Below are 25,089 nucleotides of genomic sequence, written 5' to 3' on the forward strand. Positions count from 1 at the left end.
TTTTGAGGGATTAAATGGTAGGATTGGACTATTAATCTATTCGGATTAATAATCTAGTATTTGGTTCAAAATTTTGATACCGGACTATTAGTGTCTCCAAACTAATAATCTCAAATCTATTGGACTGTTGTGTCTCATGAGAGGTGGAACACAAATAAAGGAATAACGGGATATAGGATTAGGTGGTGAAATGACCATTTTGACCTTCTACTATTTAATTACATATTATATTTAGTAAAATTCAATATAATTTAAATGTCTCAATTTAAAAATAAAATAATTTTATTTAATTTTTATTGATATTTTATTTATTTAATTTTTTAAAAATAATTTTTTATAGATATTTTATTGATGTTTTATTTTAAAATTTTGTTTATATTTTATTTAATTTCATTATTTAAATTTTAATAGATGTTTTATTTAATTTTATTATTTAATTATTATTATTTAAAATAAAGTTATTTGAAATTTTAAATAAAAAAATAACATATATTTTTATTGATATTTAATTTATTTAATTTTTTAAAAATAAATTTATTTAATTGTGTAAAAAATAAAATAAAATAAAATAAAATTTTATCTAGTTAAAAATAATTAAAATATCAAAAATATATTTAATATTGCTATTACTTAGTAAATAATTAAAAAGATTAAAATAGTCATTTGAACATTTATCATTCTCCAAAATATCCCAAACAAATACATGATTCATATCCTATCCAATCTAATAATCATTTTATAACATTTAATCTCATGACTAAATAAATATGGGATACAAATCTAATCCAACCAAGTAGTCCGGGGACAATATATCCCAAGATTAACAGTCCGGTAGATTCCAATCCCTCCTTATTCAGTCCGTCCAAACAAACACACCTTAAGATAATTCAACGGTTTAGATTTGGCCATTTAAAAAAAAATTAATAAAGTGATCTAGAGAGTTTGATTTTCTGAAAATGAATCTTGACCGTTATAAGGGGAGAGGCTATTAGAGACACCAAGGAGATGATCCTTGCTCTCCAAACAATGCTTATGAAAAATTATTGGTTAGTCTAGGGATGTCACGTGATGGTACTTCTCACTAATCACAAACTATTATGAAGTATTTTAAAAAATGAGTTAAAAGTCACTTCTCAACTTTTAACTCACTTCCTTATTTTATAAAAAAAGTCAAAAAAATAATTTTTAATCATCTAATATAAAATTATAATTCTCACCTCATTAATTCGTCATAACACTATTAAGGCACCACCGTGCCGTAGGGGTAACTGATAACTTCTCGCATTCAGTTCACACAGTACACTGACTGACTCCACCTCATTGATTTTCCACAGTATCGGTACTGATATTTGACTGACTTGCATTATCTGACACAAACAAACCACCAAGAAAATGTAAATGTAAAATCTACTTAACGTTGGGAATTAAGAACTCAACCAACCTGCCTCTAGATTCTTCTCTCGTCAATCTTGAAAATGTAAGAAAAATTATGATTTTTGTTATGGAAATGGGAAATTTTAAGGAGTTGGCTTTCCTCATTCCGTAATTGGATTAAACAGTACTATTGAGCCTATAGGAGTTCATTATAGATTTCGTTTTGATAATTTAAATCGTTTAATGTATAGATCTTGTTGAAGATTATATAGTTTTAAAAAATCAAGTTGATCGAATATCGATAATTGTCTCATCAAATCAGATTTCTATCATCGAATCAGATTTCTGTCAACTATTTATTTTTCCATCATCCTTTTTTTTTATATATATAAAATGGATTTGATCACGTAACTATTAATATCCAATCAACGTGATTGCTTACAGCCATATAATACTTTACGAGTTCTACACATTGAATGGTTCAAATTATCGAAATGAGATTCATGGTAGGCTCCCACGGGCCCAATAATACCCTCTAGTATCAGACTGGAGGGAAACCTAGTTCAAATTTTAATATACACTCTTAAAAAGAGTATCATTTGAATCTTTAGTTACGTAATTTTTTTTGGTTATAATCAATTTTCTTCTTTAGTTATAGCTCATGAATTCTTCAGTTATGACTCATGTTATGTTTAGTTATATTTTTTTTTAATTATGACAAAATATAAAATTAAATGAAAATTATGATTTTTGATAATAAAAGTTATCAATGATATAGTCATGGTGTGCTCCCTTAAAATTACGAATAATAAAATATTTTTTGTGATAAGTAAAAGACAAATGCTAATAATTGTTCCTTAAATATTGTTTAACGTTGGAAAGAGTGTATGGAGTGTCTTGAAAATATTTAAAAATATTAAGAAGGACTTACGGGTAAATCCTAATCGTTGTGCTTATTGTTCAATATAGGTCCTATAATAATTAATGACGTTTTTTTTATTAAACACTTTTAAAACGTCATTAATTATTAATTTTCAGCGACAATTTTAAAAAATTATCACAAAAAAAGTCACTAATTTTTAACTTTCAGCGATAATTTAAAAAATTCATCACAGAAAAACATCACTAATTGTAAGTTTTAGTGACAATTTATAAAAATCGTGATAAAAAATCACTAATTATTAATTTTTAGCAACATATGTAAAAAATAGTCATAAATAATTATTTTTAGTTATGATTTTATTATGACTTATTTTCAATATGACTTGATGAGAGTTAAGTTCAACTATCATGACCTATGGATAATTTATCCAAATATTAAAAAGTGTATTGATTTTAATAAAAATATATTGAATTTAGTAAAAAATATCTTATTTTCTTAAAAAAATTTGTCGTTTACTTATGCCTAAGGGTATTTGTTCGTAAGATCCTAAGTAAAAAGTTACATATTTATGATAAAAGTTATATTTTTGTTAGAAGAAATTACTTTTTAGTGGAACTGTGGAGAAAATATTTCGTTTTGACAATGGTCCAAGTTTTCTCTATGGATAGTGCAAATCTATTCATGTATATCAGAGTTGCGCAAAAAAAAAAAAAAAGTATCTACAGTGCAATTACTTTATAATTTCCTCACTAACTTGCAATTTTTTTTTTATTTTACATTTTACGATAAAATTATACTTTTTTTTATATAAGTGTATATCATATACACATTTTTTTAGGGTGAACATGGGAGCTTTTTCCTCCCATCACCTTTAATTTACCATCACAAACAGCCAACTGATGCTAGCTTGCCGTCATGCACTGCTCAGCTTATAAGTGCATGTTTGGTTTGATTTTTTAAAAATTATTTATAGGTTAATTTTTAGGAAAAATTATTCGAAACTCCCATTTTGGAGAGTTGTAGTCTATCAAGTCCCATTTTAAAATTAATAGACGTCCAAGTCCTATTTTTTTGGTAATCTGATCCGAAGGATCCCATTATGTAATTATGGAATGACTTTTCTGACTGATGTATCTTTTTCTTTGTAGTTGAAACATTGGGTCATAAATAACGTGAACACCCCTACATACATTACTAAACCCAAAAAATGTTACATGCACCCACATCATAAATATTCTTTTCCCAAACGTTGCATACATCCACATCGTAAAAAAGTTATAGTAAGCTTTTTCCAAACGTTATGTACACCTACATCATAAATGTTTTTCCAAACGTTACATACACCCACATCGTAAAAAAGCTATAGTAAGCTTTTCCCAAACGTTACATACACCCACATCATGAAAAAGCTATAGTAAGCTTTTCCCAAACGTTACATACACCCACATCATAAATGTTTTCTCAAACGTTACATACACCCACATCATAAATGTGTTTTTCCCAAACGTTACATACAACCACACGTTACATACACCCACATCATAAATGTGCTTTTCCCAAACGTCATATACACCCGCATCATAAAAAAGCTATAATAAGCTTTTTCCAAATGTTACATACACCCACATTATAAATGTTTTCCCAAACGTTAGTTACACCCACATCGTAAAAAAGCTATAGTAAGCTTTTCCCAAACGTTACATACACCCACATCATAAAAAAACTATAGTAAGTTTTTCCCAAACGTTACATACACTCACATCATAAATGTTTTCCCAAACGTTACATACACCCACATCATAAATGTGTTTTTCCCAAACGTTACATACACCTACATCATAAAAAAACTATAGTAAGCTTTTCCCAAACGTTACATACACCCACAAACGTTACATACACCCACATCATAAAAAAGCTATAGTAAACTTTTTTCAAACATTACATACACCCACATCATTCAACCATAATATCACCAAACCCAAAACAGTAAGTTCATGGGCAAAACTGTCCACCCCAAATAATGGAACCTTTAGGTGTACAAAATTAAATATGGGACTGATTAGATTACAATCTCTCCTTTTAGGATTTATGGATCAATTCCCCTAATTTTTATTTATTTTTAGTAATTTTTTAAAAAAATATTTTCATCACATTTTTGTATTTTTTAGATGCACTTAATCAAGATGCATCTAAAAAGTAAAATAAATTAGTTAAAATATTAAAAAAAAATCGTGTGCATTTTCATTTAGATTTTCATTTGTTTTTAGTGAATTTGTTTTCATAGTTAAGCTTTTTTTACTTTTTAGATATAGCTAATCGTAATGTATCTAAAAAACAAAGGATTAAAATATGATTAGAAAAAAAAAAGTTCAATAAAGACAAACAAAAATTTGTTTAAAAGTAATTTTTGGATAGTACTCAATTCATTCAAACTAAAATTTATTAACCATAAATTTAGTTTGTTGACCAAAGTCCATGTAGTTAATAACAGGTTATTGATTTATTTATTTATGGGAAGTTAATAAGAGGTTAATGGTTGGAAAATCTTTTTATCTGTGTGAATCTTACTCTCTTTATATTTATTTGAGATTTCTCTACTTCTAAAAAATGAAATAAAAATATTATTTGTAATAATGATAAGTGATATTTGATCTTTCATTGTACTTGAAATATATTGAGTTTTATCGTAATAAAAATAGTTGTTTCTAAAGCTATATACTTATTCTTTAATTTTATTCCCCCCCCCCCCCCTATAAAAGACTTGGGGCATGTTTCTTAGAATTTGTCTTTAAGTTGAAAGTCAATAATTTATAAGCAAAAGTTGAAAACATTACTCTCATGACTTAGGAGACAATCATATTTTTCAATTTATTTACGTTGTTTTTGACTGACAAGTTATAAGTAAAAATTGTAACAAATAATTTCACACATATTTTAAAAATAAAATAAAATAATTATGACACACTTTAGAGAATAACGAAACAACTATTCCGGTAGCATTGTTATATGAAGAAACAAGATAGAATATGGAAAAAGACTAGCTATTATAATGACATAATTAAAAATTTATAGTTAATCAATCTAAACAAAGATCCACAAATTCAGGGCAATTGTGAGACCGTCATGTTAGTTGTTGTTTTTGTTTTGTTTTTTTGTTTTTTTTTTTTTTTTTGAGGACTGACCACCAAAATATATTAGTTAAATAGCTTAATAACATTAGTTGCCAGCTTATGTGCTGGTTAGATTACATTCTTTCCTATCTTATTATTACAAACATATTCAAAAGCCTTACTATAGTTAATAATATCACTAACTATAGACATAATTTGCCAATCTGTGACTTCTCCTTGGCTCTGAAGTATCTTGACTAATACTTGGGTGCTGTTTGATAACACTTACGTTTTCAGTTTTCTGTTTATATTTACAAAAATTTAAAAAACTCAAATAAAAACTTGTTTGGTAAAATTTTTGATTTATAAATCAGTGGTTTCAGTTTATAAATTTAGCCAAAAAATGAAAACACAAAAAATGTGTTTCCGTTTTGAGTTGAGTTTTTTTTTTTACCACCCAACACTAGCCACCACCCGCCACTATTTTCCACCATTGTCTTCCGCCACCACCACCCACCCCCCACCACCACTTGCCACACCACTCACCACCCACCATCCACTACCCGCCACCACCACCAACCAGCCACCACCCGCGCACCAGCCACCTGCCACCCACTCGTCACCACCACCCACCCCTCGCCACCACCACCCACCACCCACCTGCCATCCACTCGCCACCACCCACCACCACCACCACCATCCACCACTTACTTGCCACCACCACTCGCCACCTATTTGCCAACACCACCCACCACCACCACCCACCTGCCGCCACCACCCACCTGCCACCACCCACCACCACCACCACCACCACACACTCGCTACCACCTACCACCTACCACCCGCCACCGTCACCCACCGCCACCACCACCATCCGCCACCTACCCGCCACCACCCACCACAACCAGCCATCCGCTACCCACTTGCCACCACCACCCACTCGTTACCACCCACCACCTGGCACCGTCACCTACCCATCCACCACCACCCACTCCTTGCCACCACCGCCACCGCCACCACCACCCACCAGCCATCCGCCCGTCACCACCCACCTGCCACCACTACCACCACCCACCCGCCACCACCACCCACCACCACCACCCACTCGCTACCACCTACCACTCGCCACCGTCACCCACCCACCCACCCACCACCACCACCACCCGCCACCTACCCGCCACCACCCACCACTCGCCACCACCACCCACTCGCTACAACCCACCACCCACCATCGTTACCCACCCACCCACCACCACCACCGCTCACCCGCCACCACCCACCACCACCAGCTACCCACCGCCCACCGTCACCACTTTCCACCACCGTCTTCCGCCGCCACATGCCACTACTTGCTATTTCTCACTTTCTTTTATATTTTTAAATTTTTTTAAACATTTTGTCAATTAGCAAACGCGTTTGTAGTTTATGTTTTTTCTAAAAATAAACAAAAAATAAACAAAAATCAGTTTATAAAATTTTTGTAAATATAAACTGAAAACGTAAACGTTACCAAACACACCCTTGGCAATCTGTTTGAATAGTTAAACATTTCATCCCTTGAGCCCTCATGATAAGCATACTACTCCTCTTACAGTTACAAATACATCTCCAGTTGTTCCAGTTAGTTAGTTGTAATTACATAATTAGTTAGTTTGTTAGATTAGTTAGTTAGTTAGTTTGTTATATCTGTTGTAACTCTGAGTGTATAAATATCTTTAATAGTTGATTGAATGAAATAAGAAAGATGAGTTCATGTCCTTGTTATGGTATCAAAGCCATTTAAGCTCTCACGAGCAAACGTAAGAAAACAATGGCAGATTCATCTTCATCACTGTCTTTACCACCAAGTCTTACTCTTTTAATCTCAAACTTCAGTTGATTGGTTACAGTGAGGCTTGATTCTACAAACTTTCTCATATGGAAAAACAAGATGCAAAATGTTCTTCGAGCAACTAATTTTCTTAGTTTTGTGACTGGATCTGTTCCATGTCCATCTCCAAATGTTCTTGATTCATCTGGTAAAACCATTCCAAATCTTGAATTTGAGAAATGGCAGATCATCGATGCCCATCTCCTCAGTTGCATTACTGCAACACTTTCTGCTTCTGTATTCTCTTCTGTTCTTCACCTTCATCATTGTTTTGAGGTTTGGACTGCAATTGAAAAGAGATTCACTTCTCTTTCTCGATCACACATTCATCAACTCGAACACAAACTTCAGAGCCTTACAAAGAAAGGATTTACAATGGAAGAGTATCTTCAACAAATCAGAGAAATGTCAAATCAATTAAGTCTTGCATCTTCGATTGTTGATGATGAAGATTTGGTTCTTCTTACTTTGAATGGTCTACCTGAGGAATATGATGCATTCAAAACTACCATTCGTGCTAGAGCTGAAGCCATTATAATGGCAGATTTGTCTGCTCTATTGTGTTCTGAAGCCATACATATGGAAAACAAGGTCAAACAAGCTCTTGGAGATGCAACTGCTGCCTATACTGCAACCAAGACATCTAAGTATGGTCCTTCCTCTTCACATTTTTCTCAACATAGAGGTCACTCTATACCCAATCGAGGTCGATATCAGTTTCATGGTTCTCGATGTAGTAGATATCGTGGTGGTAGTCGATCATATCGTAATGACAAAGGCAGAGGCAGATCTGGAAATTTCTTTTCTACTGGTTCAGGTTGTCAGATCTGTGATGTTCTTGGTCATAGTGCCCTTGACTGTTGGTACAAAATGGATCCAAATTATCAATCTTACCATCACACAACCTCTTCTTCTAATTCTGCTCCATCTGTTCAAGCATATGCTGCACTAAGACCTTCTGTTTCTTCTTCTATTCCTACCACTACTCCTTGGTATGTTGATTCAACTGCTACAAGTCATATCACCAATGACTTAAGCAACCTTCAGGTCTACCAGCCTTATCAAGGAACAGATCAAGTTGCAGTAGGTAATGGTCAGACCCTACCTATTCATCACATTGGTAAAGGTCTCTTGCCTACACCTCAGTGCTCTCTTCATCTCAATGATATGTTTCATGTTCCTCATATTTCTTCCAATCTTTTATCTGTTTATAAGCTTACTAAGGACAATAATTGTTCAGTTACATTTGATGCTAACTCTTTTGTCATTCGGGACAAATTTTTGAACCAGGTTTTGCATAAAGGCTCTAATCATCATGGACTTTACCAGTTTGCATCCTCTTCTTCTTCTCCTCATCCTCAAGCCTGCATTGCTCACTCTCCTTCTCAAGTCTCTATGTCCACTTGGCATCAAAGACTTGGCCATCCTTCTTCTCTGAAAATGCAGCATATTGTCAAACATTTACCTGTTGTAATAAAAAATAATAGTGCTAAATTTTCATGCACTCCTTGTAATGTTGCTAAGATCCATAGACTACCTTTTAAACTTTCTACTACTACTGTTAATAGGCCCTTTTCTCTTGTTCATAGTGATGTATGGGGCCCCTTTCATGCTTCTACTTCTAGATTTAAATACTATCTCGTCTTTGTGAATGACTTTACTCGATTTACTTGGATTTACCCTTTGTATGTCAAAAGTGAAGTTTTTCCACTTTCTTTTCTTTTAAAGCTTATGCTGAAACTCAGTTTGCTACTCCTCTTCAAATCTTAAGAACTAATAATGGTACTGAGTTTGTTAACAAACAACTGGATGCCTATTTGACTCACCATGGTGTTATTCATCAACTTAGCTGTCCTTACACTCCTGAGCAGAATAGCATATCTGAGAGAAAACATCAACATATTACTAAGACTGCCATTGCATTATTATCTCAATCTTCTATGCATGTTTCTTTTTGGTTTTAGGCTATTGCTACTGTTGTTTTTCTTATTAATAGACTGCTTAGCCTATCTCTTAGCCATAAGTCTCCTTTTGAACTTTTGTTTCACACTGTGCCAGATTATTCTTTCCTCGAGGTGTTTAGATGTCAATGTTTTCCCTGCTTTCGCCCCTATGTTTCTCATAAACTTCAACCTCGATCCACTCCTTGTGTGTTTATTAGTTACCATCCTACTACTAAGGGTTATAGACGCTTAGATCCATTGACAGGCAAAATACATTTGTCTAGGCATGTTTTGTTCGTTGAGTCTTGCTTTCCTTTTGCACATATTTCTAACACACCATCTTCATCTTCTTCTTTCTCTGATCTGTCTTCTTTCTTTTTGCCAAAGTCTGCTTCTTCTCAACCTATTTCTCCTAATCCTCACTTGCCTTCTACTTTTGCTGCTCCTATACCTTCCTCTATACCTCATTCTGGTCCACATACTTTTGCTCCTATACCCACTTCTTCAAGTCTGGAACCTGCTATCTCTGCTCCAGCAGTTTCCATAACTACTATTTCTGCTCCTATAGTTTCCATACCTACTATCTCTACTCCTACAGTTTCCATAGCTATTACTTCCATTTCTATTGATTTGTCTTTAGTTCCTCCTTCTATTTCTCCTTCTTCTCTGCAGAATTTTCATCCTATGGTTACAAGATCTAAAGCAGCTCAAGCTCACTTTTCTCAGACTGCTTCTTAGCCACCCCTCATTGATCTGTCTCTAACTGAGCCCTTGACTGCTGCAAAGGCTTTAAAATCTCCCATTTGGGTTCAGGCCATGAATAAGGAATTTCAGGCTCTCCATACACAGGGTACTTAGGATTTAGTTGCTTTACCTTCCTCTAAATCCTCTATTGGTTGCAAATGGGTTTTTCGAATTAAGAAAAACTCCAATGGCTCTATTGCTCGTTACAAGGCCAAGTTGGTGGCTAAGGGTTATCTTTAACAAGAAGGCATAGATTACCAAGAGTCCTTTAGTCCAGTGGCTAAGCAACCTACAATTCGAATTTTACTTTGTTCGGTTCATCAGAATAACTGGCCTCTTACACAATTGGACATATCTAATGCATTCTTTCACGGCCACTTGGAATAAGAGGTTTATATGGATCAACCTCAAGGATTCATTGATTCTTCTTATCCTACACATGTATGCAAATTAAAGAAGGCACTTTATGGTTTGAAACACGCTCTCCGAGCTTGGTATTCTACATTTTCTTCCTTCTTGCTCTCTCAAGGATTTGTTCTCAGTCATGTTGATTCCTCTTTGTTTGTCAAAAAAACAGCTACCTCCATTACTATTCTCCTTATATATATAGATGATATCTTGTTAACTAAGAGTGATTCTATTGTTCTTCATGATCTGGTTCATCAAATGCATCAAGCATTCTCTATGAAAGAATTAGGAGATATCTCTTACTTCTTGAGTATCTCAGTTCATGCTTCTTCTCAGGGTTATTTTTTATCTCAGCAGAAGTATGCCTCTAATCTGTTGCTCAAAGTTGGCATGGTTGACTACAAGCCATGCTCTACTCCTATGGCTGTCAAACCTGCTCTTTCTGCTGCAGATGACCATCCTTATTCTTAGCCTTCTTTCTATAGAAGCCTAGTTAGTGCACTTCAATATTTAACCATCACCAGACCTGACATTACCTTGGCTGTCAACCAGGCTTGTTAGCATATGCATGCCCCTATAGTTTGACACTTCTCTTTTCTTAAAAGGCTTTTTCAACATGTGAAAGGCACCCTTACTCAGGGGTTGTAGTTTAGCTCAAGTCCCTTTGTTCTTCATGCCTATTCTGACTCCAACTGGGCTGGCAACTGTGTGGATAGGAGGTCTACCTCAAGGTTTTGTGTTTATCTTGGGCCTAACCTTATTTCTTGGTCTGCTAAGAAGCAAGCCACTATCTCTAGATCCTCCACTGAAGCCGAATACAGGTCATTAGGCCATACTACTGCTGAAACTATGTTGGATTCAATAGTTGTTCAAAGATCTCTTCGTTCCTTATTCTGATATTCCAGTCCTCTAGTGTGATAATGTGTCTGCAATGGCTCTTGCTTCTAATACTATTTTTCACTCTCGCTCCAAACACATCGAAATTGATTGTCATTTCATTCGTGAGCGTGTTGTGTCTAAACAACTTGCTCTCTACTATATTCCTACAGATGATCAAATAGCTGATATCTTTACCAAGCCCCTTTCTTCAGCTCGGTTTCACTATCTTAAAGACAAGTTGTTAGTGTTTCCCTGCCCCACAACTTGAAGGGGACTAATAAGCATACTACTCCTCCTACAGTTACAAATACATCTCCAGTTGTTCCAGTTAGTTAGTTGCAGTTACATAATTAGTTTGTTAGATTAGTTAGTTAGTTTGTTATATCTGTTGTAACTCTGAGTATATAAATATCTGTGATAGTTGATTGAATGAAATAAGAAAGATGAGTTCATATTCTTGTTACCTCGCCCATCTTAGAGCTTTCAAACATACATTTGCCTCCACTGCTAGTGGACTAGGAAATGGGTTCACAACTAAAGCATTTTGATGTAGATTTTGACCCTTATTATCTATGCATACCCAAACAATACCTGTACCAATGTGAGAATCTTTCCATGCTCCATCAATGATGAACAACCAAGTGGATAAAGCAGCAGTATGCTCCCTAGCCTGTGCCTATTGCAAAACACACAGATTAGTTTGGTGATTCCCATTACCTATATTATCTTCACTAAGAACAGAGGACCTATGATATGCAATGGTTAGAGCCAAAGTTGAGAGGTCTTTCACTTCCTCAATTGTGTCTTTAGGACTTCTAGGGCTATGATTGAATGTAAAACTATTTCGTTGTAACCATATAGCCCAAAGAATAGCCACAGATTGAATGATTACTAGGTCATCCTTCACTTGCTCAACTGAATCCTTGAACCACCGAAAAAAGGATACCGGTGACCTAATACTAAAGTCAAGCCCCAACGCCAATCCCCGCCATACCCGTTGCAAAAATAAACAGTAAAAAAACACATGTTCTAAAGTTTTATCGTTTTTATAACACCGGACACACATTGTTTCATCTCTCATTCCTCGCATTTTTAACTCCCATTTTATCAGGAGAATTCTATGAAGACACTTCCATATAAATAAAACCCATTTTGGAGGTAGCCTTAAGTGCCACAGCTTTTTCCAAACCATTTGATCCGGATCTGGGTGACCAAAATACGGATAATAACGAAGCAAGGCTTGTTTGTAGCCTGATTTTACAGAATAATCCCCATTCTTGACAGGGCACCAAACCAATTTGTCCTCACAATGAAAATTCGAAATATGAATTGCTAGAATGTGTCGACAACAATCTTTGGGAAAAAATAGTCTAACCAGATTTTCTCTCCAACATCTATGTTCATTATCTGTAAATTATTCTACCTTCGTAGAAGGCAACATCCAATTTATATCTCTCCCTCCCATTGGGTAAGAGATGATGGGAATCCATTGATCCTCAAAAGGAAAAATATGTTTACTATTACCACTACCCATTGAACCTCGTGTTTAAGAGCTCCTTACCTGTAGCACTTGTGTTCTTTAAACTATTGGAGAGTTTATTTGATTCATTTCTTTTCATTTTGGGAGTCTTTGGAGTTATTGTATTTCGATTTTAGAGGAGCATGATTCGATTTAGATTTGTTGGGATTGCTTGTTCGCACTTGTTTATGTTGAAAAGTTCTTTAGGAACTTGAAAATTTTGTTATGGGGTCGACACTAGCCTTCATGGGGGTCGACACCACCTTGTTGCCTTGCTCTTAGTGTCTTTGTTGGTTTTTAGGGTCAACACCACGATTATGAGGGTCAACCCTTCCCTTGTTGTGTTGTTCTGGGTTACATTCTAAAATTTAGGGTGTCACTGGTTCTAAGGGTTAACACTCGTCCTCTATACACATTAATGTCTCAGTCTTTCTTCTTGAAGGGTCGGCACCACTATCTGAAGGGTCGACCCCTGTGAGTTGATTTCCAGAGTTTTGGTTCGATTTTAGGGTTCTACTTTTGGGGGTTTGACTTATTCTTTCCTTTGACTTTAGGGCTATTATTCTACCACTATAAATAGACCCCAAACACACTTTCCTCATTCATTTTTTCATTTCTCTCTCTCTCTCTCTCTCTCTCTCTCTCTCTTTCTCTTCCCTCTTTAAATTGTGAATCCCTTTCTCCCTCTTAGAAACTCACATTTTTCCACTTAGATCACTAGATCTACTCACGAAGAGACATCTTTTCACCTTGGTCCTTTGAGAAAGATTGTAGATCTCGTCAAGGACTTTTTTTTAATCCAAGAGTTTTGCGGTTTCTTCAACTTTGGTTTTCTTTGAGTTCTCCCCTTCACTTCAAGAGGTAGGGTTTATTTCTTAAACTCAATATGAGTTCGGCAGCATATTTGTGACCTATTTTGTTATGTATATTTGGTAGTCATTTGGTATGATTTTACCCTTGTTATTTGTTATTTCAAAAGATCTATGGATTTGGGGGTTTTGGGTTAAACTTAGGGTGTGGATTTTGAAATGTAAAAGAGAGATTTTTCAGATGAATTTTGAACAAGGTTCCAATTTTGTATTGGTGATTGAGATATGTTGACATGGTGGCTTTCCTTTACTCAAAAGGAATTTCGAAAGAAAATGAAGTTTTGTGAAACTGGGGGATTGTTGGGCTATGATTTTGCTACTACAGTTACTTTTGATAATCAATATTGCACATGGATTTCTAAAAGTGAAAAAGCCTCAATTTGTTGAAAACCCTAAATGATATTATTTTGAGAGTTGGATAGATATGTGGTAAATGGTTTGGTTGGAAAGGAAATGGTTGTGGTATTTTGAAAATGGGCATTGTTACTCTCATGGAAAAATATATCTATATTGTTATCTTTTAATTATTGCATTAGAAATAACTGTTTTGACTATCAGTGGAGGATGACATTGTCGTGTGTTAGAAATTGCATGTGGATTAGGCAATTTGAAATCATTCACATCATGGAGCATGTAATGGATTTTGAAAATTAAAACTATATGTTTTGAAAAGAGGTCTTGGAAATTCTTACATTATGTTTTAGAACATTTGCATTGTTTTGAAAAAACAATATTTTGAGTTACATGTATTGTACTATTGAAAAGAATAAATAAAATGGTGAATCTGGGAAAAAGTTGTTGTTATATCAAATAAGTTGGCCGATTTGTCCAAGGTAAAAGTTCCAAAAAATGCGCGTATACATGGATGTAGGTAACCGCAAATGAAATATCCGTAAAATGGCAATAGTGCGCTTGTAAATGCTACGTTTACATGAGTGCCATCTGACAATTTCCCGCGGACGTAATATTTGTGAAAGGTTGTATCTGTTTTGGAGATTTACCCATTTTATTTACTATTATGCTAGTATTGGAACAAAATGTTTGGAAAATGGTTTTAACAATGTATTTGCTGTTCTTTAGCGATGTATTCGCAATTTCATTTAGCAATGTATTTGCTGGTTGGTATTGAAATACCTGGATTGGTTTTTGGAAAGAAATTTCATATCAAATTGATATTTTCGACTCAAAAAATGTTTTGATTAAACATAAGGTTTCGGTAATTGGAAAGAAAGGATTTTGTTGAAAAATCAAATGAATTTGAAAATGCATTCAGGCATATTGTATATATGTATTGCATCACGATCATTTATGCTGGTAGAGCATGTTTAGTTTTTGAAATATTCTCTATTGGGCTTTATGCTCACCCTACGTGGCTGAAATGTTTTTCAGGCATACATGTGTGGATGTGGACTGTGATGTGAAGTTGTGTTCGGAACCGTGTAGGATGGTTCAGTTATGTGTAGGCCAAGGGCCATTTATGTTATTTATTAGTTGTGTGCCATTCTTGTAAGGGTTACACCCTTATGTATGATCTAAACCTCAAGGCATCTAATTTGATTTTATAACATCTGTGCGTATTTTAGTTACAGAGCATCCATTCGACTTAGATATTGTATCTAGGAATGTATAAAATTGGATAAAACACATATATTGTGTGACTATATTATATTCATTTGCATGAGAGCTGTTATCTATTGTTTATCGTTGGGTGATTTATTCACGTGAGCCGGACCGTGGGCATGACGACTTAATATCAGAGCTAACCGGATTTGATAATCTTGGGCTCGTAGGAAGTGGTTAGCCATAGTTGGTTTATCTTGCTCGGTGAGGACATTTGTATGTTGTGTGCTAAGTGATAACATGCTTATGTGTTACATTTTATCTGGGTATGGTGTTAAGACTCATAGATATTATTCGTTGTCTAATTAACTAACTTGGAAGTCTTGTTGGAAACACACTTGATCAACGTTGTTTGTAATGGGAAATCTAAGCGAGCACTAGAACAAAGAACTATCTTTGTAGACTTAGCACAATTATGTGTTATGTGTAGCTGATATGTGAGTTGATTGGAGTCTAAATGCGGTTGTTTGTGTATTTGCTTATCTGATGGTACTGTGAACTCGGAGTGGGTACCTTGGTGTAGGCTATATTGGTTATGCATTAACGTTGGTGGAGAGTTAGCATTGGTTGCCTTGGTGGCGGCTGGTACATCTTTGAGAGATTGTAGTGTTTTTGAGTCCTTCATGACAGCTTGTGAGGGTTGAGTTTTAATGCTCACGTGGATAGTATCGTGTATGTTTGGTGTTGGTTATTAATCTGTGGACTAGCATGTGTTAGAGTTAGCTATGACCTTGAGTGGTCAGAGGTGTGAGGTGTAGTATGGGGTGTGTTCCCTAATTGAGTGTGTTGCTTTAAGTTTTGTAACTCGTGAAAGGGGTGTTAGTGGTGTTAGAGTTTCTAAAACAAAGAAAGGTAGGTTTGAACTTGTATGTGTTGGTAATGGTGGTGTATGGTTCCGACTTCGGCGTTGGTAATCTAGAAGTCCATATTGTAGAGTGAGGTTAGTTGGGATGTAGTGTCATGGTTTGACTTCCCTCGGGATTAGCAAAGTTAGTTGGGCCATCTCGGCCATGAGTTGTTCATTATGGATAATGTATGATTAGTTTTGACTTAGTGTTTTGGCGATGGCTTGTCGCGATTGGTTGATCTAGGGTTGACCCGATGAACTGGTACAGTGTAGTGTAGAGATGTATGCAAAGGTGGAATATTCCTTTATTCTGGGTATAGAGAGACTTAGAGTTGCTAGCGTTTTGAGAATAGCGTATGATTTCGTTGGGTATAGACTTGTATCTTAATGGTAGGTAATATTAGCGGATTTTGGTATTATCTGGTTAGTTGTTTCTTGTAAAGAGATGTTAGTCTCTTATCGTAGTATTGGTTGCTAGTGTTTGGTGGGTGGTGTGTTCTGAACACCTCGTGCTGTACTTCAGGTAGTGGTACTGAGGACGTTCCCTAAGGACTAGAATTTATTTATTGTAATTAGGTGCAAGAGATGTGTACATCAATTCTGGTTTAGTTAAGAGATGTTTTCGGAAGGGTTGGTTAGGTATGTAACCAATGGTTGTTGCGTGACCAATGTGTAGGGTCACAGTGGTTTAGTGTTTATCAGTCGAGGTTTGGAATGACGGTGAGGAGATAATTGTATTCGGAGATGGGCCGTGTTGTGGCTCACGTAGCATTCCAGGTTGGTTGAGAGAGTAGTTGGGAATGTAGTGTTCTATGACTCAGGTAGACGAGGTTGAGAAATTCTTTTGTTCTTCTGTGGAGTTAAGATGGTATGGCTTTGAGAGCCTTGTAAGTGTTGTGTGTATGTGTCGGGGTTTGGTTCAAGGTAATTGTTCGGTGAGTATTAACAACTGGTAGATTGACCAAGGGACTTAGTGATCTGGTTGTACTTGTATAATGGGTGATGCGATAGAATGTGGATTAAAGAGTTGACTCTATTGGTCATTGATGGATGAAAGTGTGGTGTTTACTTGTTGTCCGGTTTGGGTTGTTACGTGTTGGTGGTGGCATTGTAGCGTGGTAGGCTCCTGCGAGTTGGCTTTGAGAGAGAGAAAATAAATATGTGAAACTCGTTGTTGTGAACTTGGTTGGGATTATGAGTACATTGGTAGAGTGAGGGCATTAGTGTTGAGATAACCCATTTGGGGTTAGAGGTGAGATATTGTGCAGTAAGTAATGGGATTTTACGTTGTGTGGTGTGCCGATGCATGGTTGGGGGTTGTTCGAGGATGTATCGAAGGGGATTGGTCATGGAACTATCCAAGGAGGTTATTTGGGTGTAGCAATAGTGTGTTTAATATGTTGTTAAGAGTGGTCTAATGTCCGATAATGCTGAGTCACGTTAGTGTTGTTGTTTGTTGTTTGGTTTGGATAGTGGAACTCCGAGTGAATCAGTAAGATTACGTGGAGTGATCAGAGTGCTTTGTCAGAGTTCTTTTGACCTTATCGGTCCTTATGTGCATGGTGTGAAGTGTTGGAGTGTGCATTAACTTAAGGTGGCGTGTTCTGTTTGAACTTGAAAAGTCCATTTCGAACTCAAATGTAAAGTGAGGATGTGCATGCCACTTAGGCATATATGTGATGGGTGAATTGAGAACCAGAGTATTGTTAGCTTTGAGGAATCCAAAATGATTCAACGAACATGTGAGGTTGAGTATGGAACTCCATCCATTTCAGAGCTAGTAAGGTTGGGCAAGGTGTTGGTGTTGATGTTGGGTTATGCGAAGTTAAGTGGTATATCGGTGTTTAGAGGCTAGTGTGAGGTTGTTGTGTAGTTACCTGATTGGTCGGGTATCTGGGTTGGTTGACATATAGTCACCTCGGAAACAAGTTGAAATTGAGGGTTGTGTAATTGAACGGTGTCATGGTGTGACATGTAAGTCCTTTATGGACAGTTAGGATATTGCTTTGAGTTTGTGGTAACTTGTTTGGTGGGAATGAAATTTCTTTACTTGTGCTATGTTGTTGGCACTTTGGAAAATTTTCTGGGATTTTTTTTCATGGAAATTGGTGTCAATTTTGTGGTGTTGTCACGAGTGTGATGGATTTTATTGGGTGACTATGTTGTAAGTCACCGGAGGAACGAAAGGGAGTGATTTTGAGGAAAACAAAAATCTATGTTTTGATGTGGTGGCCTTGGATGGTTCTTTTGAACTAAAACAGTTTTGGGTTTGAGATGTAAGTTTTCGGTTGGACAAAAGTTGAATCTAACAAATCAAAAACAAAATGAAAATGGTTTTGTGTTATAAATGACATCTATGATTTCAGAAAGACGGTTTTGAAATATTTGAATTTTGTTGTTAACAGTTGAAAATGTATTAAGGAAGCTAAGAACAGACTCACTAACCGACTCGCCCACCTCTACCCAATATTTCTGATAAAAACCCACAACAAACCCATCCGGCCCAGGTGCCTTAAATTTGCCCCTTTGAAAAACAACCATTTTTATTTCCTCCACAGAAAACGGTCATTCTAACAGTTCAACATGTGACGGTCTAATCTTACAAGTGACAGCACTTAAGATATTAAAATGATTAGGACATAAGAATATGTATCCAAAAATCCAGAGGCGTCACTGTTGGTCTTGAAAAAAGTAGCTTGAAATGGTCCACAAAAGCTTGTTGAATGACCAGTGGTTCCGAGATTAAAAGTAGCTTGAAATGGTCCACAGTTGTTTTGACCGCTGCGCCCAATATGAGTCTTGTTTCTGTAGCAGAGTGTACAGTTGTTGTCTCAAATTCCTGTCTTTATCCACCATAGCATATTGCTGTTCTTAGGGACAGCCAATCCTCAAACCTACCACACACATGTAACATTGGCACTGTCCATTAATGTTGATGGAATGCTTCAACAATGCTTGCAAGACATATGCTATAAGTTTTCATTAGGTGTAAAATTATGTTCCACAAATTGAGGACCAGTATTTATGTAATTAGAACATGGTGATACTATGAACAATGCTGAGGAGTATAGATTTGTATATATTAAAAAAGGGAAAATGTTATATGACTGTTTTAATAAGTGATTACTAATTTCTATGTATGTATACTAACGCTGTGTTTGGTTGGGGGATTTGGGAAGGGAAATGGAAAGGGAAATGGAAATGAAAGGAAAAGGAGAAAGAATTAATAGAATTCCAAATCCCAACTATGTTTGGTTGTGTTAGTTATAAAATAGAATTGATGTCCTAAAAGGTATCCTATTTCTTTATTTATTTCTCACCCCCTTTCTTTTCCCATATATTTTTTATTATAACCAAACATAAATAGGATTACATTTCTCATTCATTTTTCAAATCCCACCTCAAAAACTCCAACCAAACACAGCATAAATGAAAGAAAAGATATGCTTAGGAATATATAAAGTGTATTGACATGTCAGTTTTAAAGAAATAAAAATTATGCAAATGATAGAATCTTGAAGCATCTAAAAAATAACAAAAAAAAGAAGAAGAAAAAGAAACACACACATCATCTTAAAAAGTGTTACCCAAACCAACCCTAAATATATAATCTGATATTAATAATGTTATGGTAATTAAATTTGAGCACCAAATTTTATATTATATCAAATGATACACTATCAATGCATTGATGTCACTTGAAGATCCATTATAGTAGGCTAATCCAAAAATAAAATACAATGATCGAAAAAATGTAGTAGAAAAATATATAATTGAGAAACAAGAAAATCTAATGTTAATGTAATGTTTGTTAAATCATTACATTATTAACATAAGATATGATATGATATCTAAAATTTGTTTTTATTAATTACAATAAAATTACACACTTACGAATTCAGAATTCATCGAGAAAAAAGAATTAATTGTTGAAATTCATTTTACTTATAAATCCATCATTTCATTAATTTAATTTTCACCACAAAAACATATTCTTAACAAACGATGAATTGATAAGTCTTCGCTTCATAGTTTTTCTATTGATTAGTCTCATTTGAGGGAGTAAAATGTCATGTAATAAAGAGACTTTTCGCGTGAAATTTCTGATCAAAATCGTGTGCTCGAATTGGTTGCTTTAAAAAATTTTAAAAATGAAAAAAATAATAAAATATCATAATCGAGAAACGGAAACCCCATATACCAAAATGCTGCTAAAACACCTTTTTCTCTCACGCCAAACTGAACTTGTTTTTTGTATTGCCACGAGATTTGGATGAGGCATTGTCATGTTTCTTCTATAAGAAAAATATTACAGTTATTTGAAAACACAAAAGTAAACATTTTTCAAATTTTAGGTGGATTGTCTCCCGTCCATAATTTGAATTAGAGAGCATTGTTTGGATTTGTAGAGTTTACCACAAGTCATGTTTTGATGATTTGAATTATTCATTTTGTAATGTATTTCGTGTATTTCATTTATATAAAAAATTAGGTCGATTTGATAATTATAATTTATTTAAGTTATCGTATTTGTTCATAAAAATATGAATGGCAATTGTGTTTTAAAAAATATCATCTTTTTTTGAGGCATTTACACACAAGTCCTAGTTTATAAACTTTTATTCCATTAAGTTCTAATTAAGATTTTTTGGACCTTCAAGTCCCATTAAATTTTTAATAGTCGGAATAGCCTTTCAAATAATGATTATTCATCATTTATAATTATCTATAAAGGAAGATAATAATTTGACATTTGTTTTGATTTTTAAAATTTTAAAACATCAACTTTCAAATTCAAAAAACTAATATATATATATATATATATATATATATGTATGTGTGTGCGCGCGCGCGCACGCGCGCGCAAAAAAAAAAAAAAAACTTTAACTTGTTCGGTTTTGGTTTCCAAAAAATACTTTCCAAAAAATTCTATTTATTAATTTTTTAAAATATTTTTTTACAAATATTTTACTATTGAGATATTTTTAAAAATATCTATTAATTTTTAAAAATATTTTATCACAAATATTTTCCTATTTAGATACATCTAAGTAAGGTGCATCTAAAAAAAAATCGCTTAAAATTTTAAAAATACTAACTAAAAAAAAACACGAAAAACAAAAAACTCAATTTTCAGAAAACTGAAACCAAACGCACTGAATGGTTTTTTTTTTTTTTTTTTGAAAAAATTGAATTATTTGTTTGTGCAAAACTACAAAATTTGTATGTATAAAGGAGCATTATGATGAAACATTGATGTGCAAAAAAAAAAAAAACTTTAAAAATGAAAAAATTTATAATTTATCAATTTTAAAACTGGAAAAAAAATTGTCTATATTCTCGATTTTATTGGATAGTTGAATCAAATCAATGAGTAGAAAGGAAAAACGTTTAATCTCATATTCTGTTTTTTTTTTCATCAGTTAGTGAAACAATTATCTGGAATATTACTATGCAAAATTGATAATGTTCTTAGTTTTAAAAATTGAGAAGCACTGATAATATTCTTAGTTTTACTAAATAGGACTTATTGGTTTAAAAAATAGGGATTTCTTTTAGGAAGTATTAAGATTTTATAGCATAAAAGACATTCAATATTTTCATAATATCTAAGATCCCTCAATATCGATTCAGAGAAATTCTCTAAACTTCCCAGAGTATTTCTTTCTAAAGAATTTCTCTAAAAAATTTCTCTGAATTCTAGTCTAGAGATTTTGGATTCCAGTCTACAGATTCTGGGAAGGCCAGAAAAATTACATACAAAGAATTACTCTTGGTTCAAACCAAAGAAAATTGAAGGCTCTGTTTGGTAGAGTTTTGAAACTTTAGTTTCAATCATTAGTTCTCATGTGGTGTTTGTTTGCAGCTTTCAAAAATTAATTTCACGCTCACTTTTAAACACTCGGTCGAAGACGGAAAAATTTGGGCTAACCGGCCGTCCCACCGGACGTCCCACTGGTCGTCCGGCTGGTTGACCAAAACAGTACAATTTTATTTTTTATTTTTTTATTTATTGATTTTTTTTATTTTTTTATTTTTGTAATTGACACATGTTAATTTTTATATATTCAACAAAAAATATTTTCCGAATTTCTTAAAAAATTTTATGAGCTTTAATAGAATTTTGAGTTGTGTGTCTGGTTATGAGTTGCAAGTTTTTGTATCAAATATCATATGTCACATCAAAATTTTCCTACTCAATTCAAAACTCTTTTCAAAACTCATTCACCAAACAAATTTTCCACACTCAAATCATAATTCCAAAACTCACAAACTCAAAATACAACTCCTATTCTCAAATCATATTTAGAAAGCTCTACCAAACGCTACCGAAATTTCTCTAAGTTCAAAACAGAAAAAAAATTGAATTTCTCTAGTTTTGTTCACAAATTTCTCTAATCTTGTTCACAAAAAATTGAAATTTCTCTAACTTTGTTCATAGAGAATTTCTCTACCTTTCTTCACAAATTTCTCTGTGAAGAAAGCCTCTGGCATAGCTTATCCAATAATTCTACTGCAAAATGTATACCTATCAAAACAATTCAACAATTCACACAATAAACAACAGATAGTGAAATTCTTACCAATATTGCATTTAGTTCCAATAGCGAGCACAGTGGCTCATTGACAATGCTTACGGCTCTCCAGTTTGATATGTTTGGCGGGAAGAAATGTGGATTCATCGTTTCCAGTCATCTTTAGGTACATAGACTAATTTCATCAAACACAGACAACACTGAAGAAAACGAGAAGTCTCATTATCATCATCATCATTCCTTTGAGGACCTTGAAACATTCAAAATCGTTTTTAACACATCAACTTTGTACTCAACAAAGAATGCAAGTTTAAATCTGACCAAGAAAATCGCTTCTTCTCAAGTCATCTATTGATGAGTGCTCTAGTTTGAGTACACTTAAATCGTTGTTTGCTGATTTACAAGAGAGAACAGTTGAAATTTAATTGTGACAGATCAATGAAATTGATTATTCTATCAAGGAAAAAACAGAGAGATTAAAAGGGTTGTTGGAGGAAGTGGATGAGTTTGAAAACATGATTTACAGTGTGGACGAGAAGAAAAGCAAAGTTGAGCTAGCACCGAGCACCAAGTTTGAGAAAGTCAAATTTGCCTTCAGTGTTGCTATTAGGGCATCATCATCATCAGGTACTGTCCATTCATGGGCCTTCTATTCGAATTAAATAAATACAGGAAAAAGAGGTTCCATCAATACCGTCGCCAGTAGCGATGGTGGCGGTTGAAAAATCTAGGGTTTTGGGGAGTCGATTTTTGGATTTTTGGCCTCGTTTGTGCTTATTGTCTCCTATCTGAGAATAGAGAAGTTGGTAGAGAGAGAGAGAGAGAAGAGGTTTGATTTGAGAGAGTTAAATTTCTCTGTGATATATGGGTATGAGGTTAAGAGATCTTAGACATCATATTGTAGAACCCTTCCATTACTAAAAATGGGAGAGGGACCTTAGACTAATCTTTCCTTAAAAAATCTTATATAAGACTTTTAGGTAATTAACTTCTTTTTTTTTTATATAACAAACACGATAATTTGAAAATGTTACAATTATCCGATCAACTTAATTTTCTTTGTTGGATGAAATACACAGTTTTTGACAAAATAAATTATTCGGATTATCGAAATGGGACCAATGGTGATCTCCATAGGCCCAAATAGCGCCTTTCAATCCAGATTGTAGACTAGAGACAATCCACCTGCTTTAAAATTATTTCTAAATTTTAAATTTGTCACAATAAAAAAATAAAACAGCAAATGGATTTTTTTATTAATATTTACATTTTTTCTTTTTTCATTTTACTCAAACATAAAATAAAATAAAATAAAAAGCTATTATTTCCCAATTCCAATATCTAAACATGGCATTAATCAAAATGGAGTTGCACCAAATTTGAACATGATCATTATGTTCGGGTTTGTGGGCTCATCATGAATTTTGTTTTAATAATCTGATCGTTTAATTTATAGAACACTCTGTATGTATCATTTATGAAAAAAATTAGGTTGATTTCATAATTATAATATTTTCATTTTATTATCTTAGTTTTTGGGGAAAAAAAATAGACAACAATTGTATTTTTGAAAATAGGCCATTCATTTTTTAGAGACATAAATCATAAAATAAAGATATTATAATTATCCGAATTACTTAATCTTTTTCATGAATAATATACCCAAAAAAATCTTACAAAATTAACGTCTAGATAATCGAAATGAGATATATAATAAGTTTTATGGTTCTAAATATGACAATCATGTTCAAATTTAAATTTTAGAGAAATCTAGCCCATATATAAGATCGAACTTATATATGTTGTCCGTTCAAATGGCAATAAGGCAGCATACATATAAACCAATTCAAAAAGCAAAATAAAAAATTACAGAGCAATTAAGGGGTTGGTCCCATAGTTATGTGAGTCCTGTGTATCTCAGGTAAGTGTTTTGTTCACTTTTTAAAGTTTATTTTGTGGAAAATTACTAATAAATTTTATTTTTTTAATAAAATTTCTATTGAATCCTATTTTAAGTGCTCTACCAATATGGTTTTTTTTTTTTTTCCAAAAAGTATTATGTACTCAAAATTATTATGTCAAACATTATATAATACAGATTTAAATTTAATGTAATGTCATTTTCCCCCAAATGAGTCTAATTTACAAATTTTAAATTTTAATCACACAGCAATGTGTGGAGAGATGCTAGAATCAGAATTTAGGGTTGCTTTGGGATATTCTAAATAAATATATTTTTTGACTTTTTAATATGATTGAATATGATCAAGGATCCCCTATCTCCAAATATTCATGTCCCCATGTCCCAAATTACTCACAACCATTGGATCATACGAGAATCCTTGGATCATATGAAAATTCCAAAATTTGAGAATTTCAAGACATATCCGATGGTTGTGAGTGATTTGGAATAAAGGGACATAAATATTTGATAACAGAAAATCCTTGCTCATTGAATACTTAATGATAATACAGTTTGTCCCAGTG

General features: G+C 33.9%; 1 long non-coding RNA gene across 1 annotated transcript; it reads right to left on the reverse strand.

Moving 5' to 3' along the window:
• Positions 1–3,706: 3,706 nt before the first annotated feature.
• On the reverse strand, positions 3,707–12,165 carry LOC145821091 (uncharacterized). The gene is made up of 3 exons (XR_014363135.1): positions 11,958–12,165; positions 11,676–11,887; positions 3,707–4,088 (listed from the first exon to the last, which is right to left on the reverse strand). It is a non-coding gene; the product is annotated as an uncharacterized LOC145821091 (long non-coding RNA).
• Between the last annotated feature and the right edge of the window lie 12,924 nt (positions 12,166–25,089).

This window comes from Camellia sinensis, chromosome 3, assembly GCF_055761805.1.
Source record: "Camellia sinensis isolate YWXY chromosome 3, ASM5576180v1, whole genome shotgun sequence".
In the NCBI taxonomy this organism is placed as follows: Eukaryota; Viridiplantae; Streptophyta; class Magnoliopsida; order Ericales; family Theaceae; genus Camellia; species Camellia sinensis.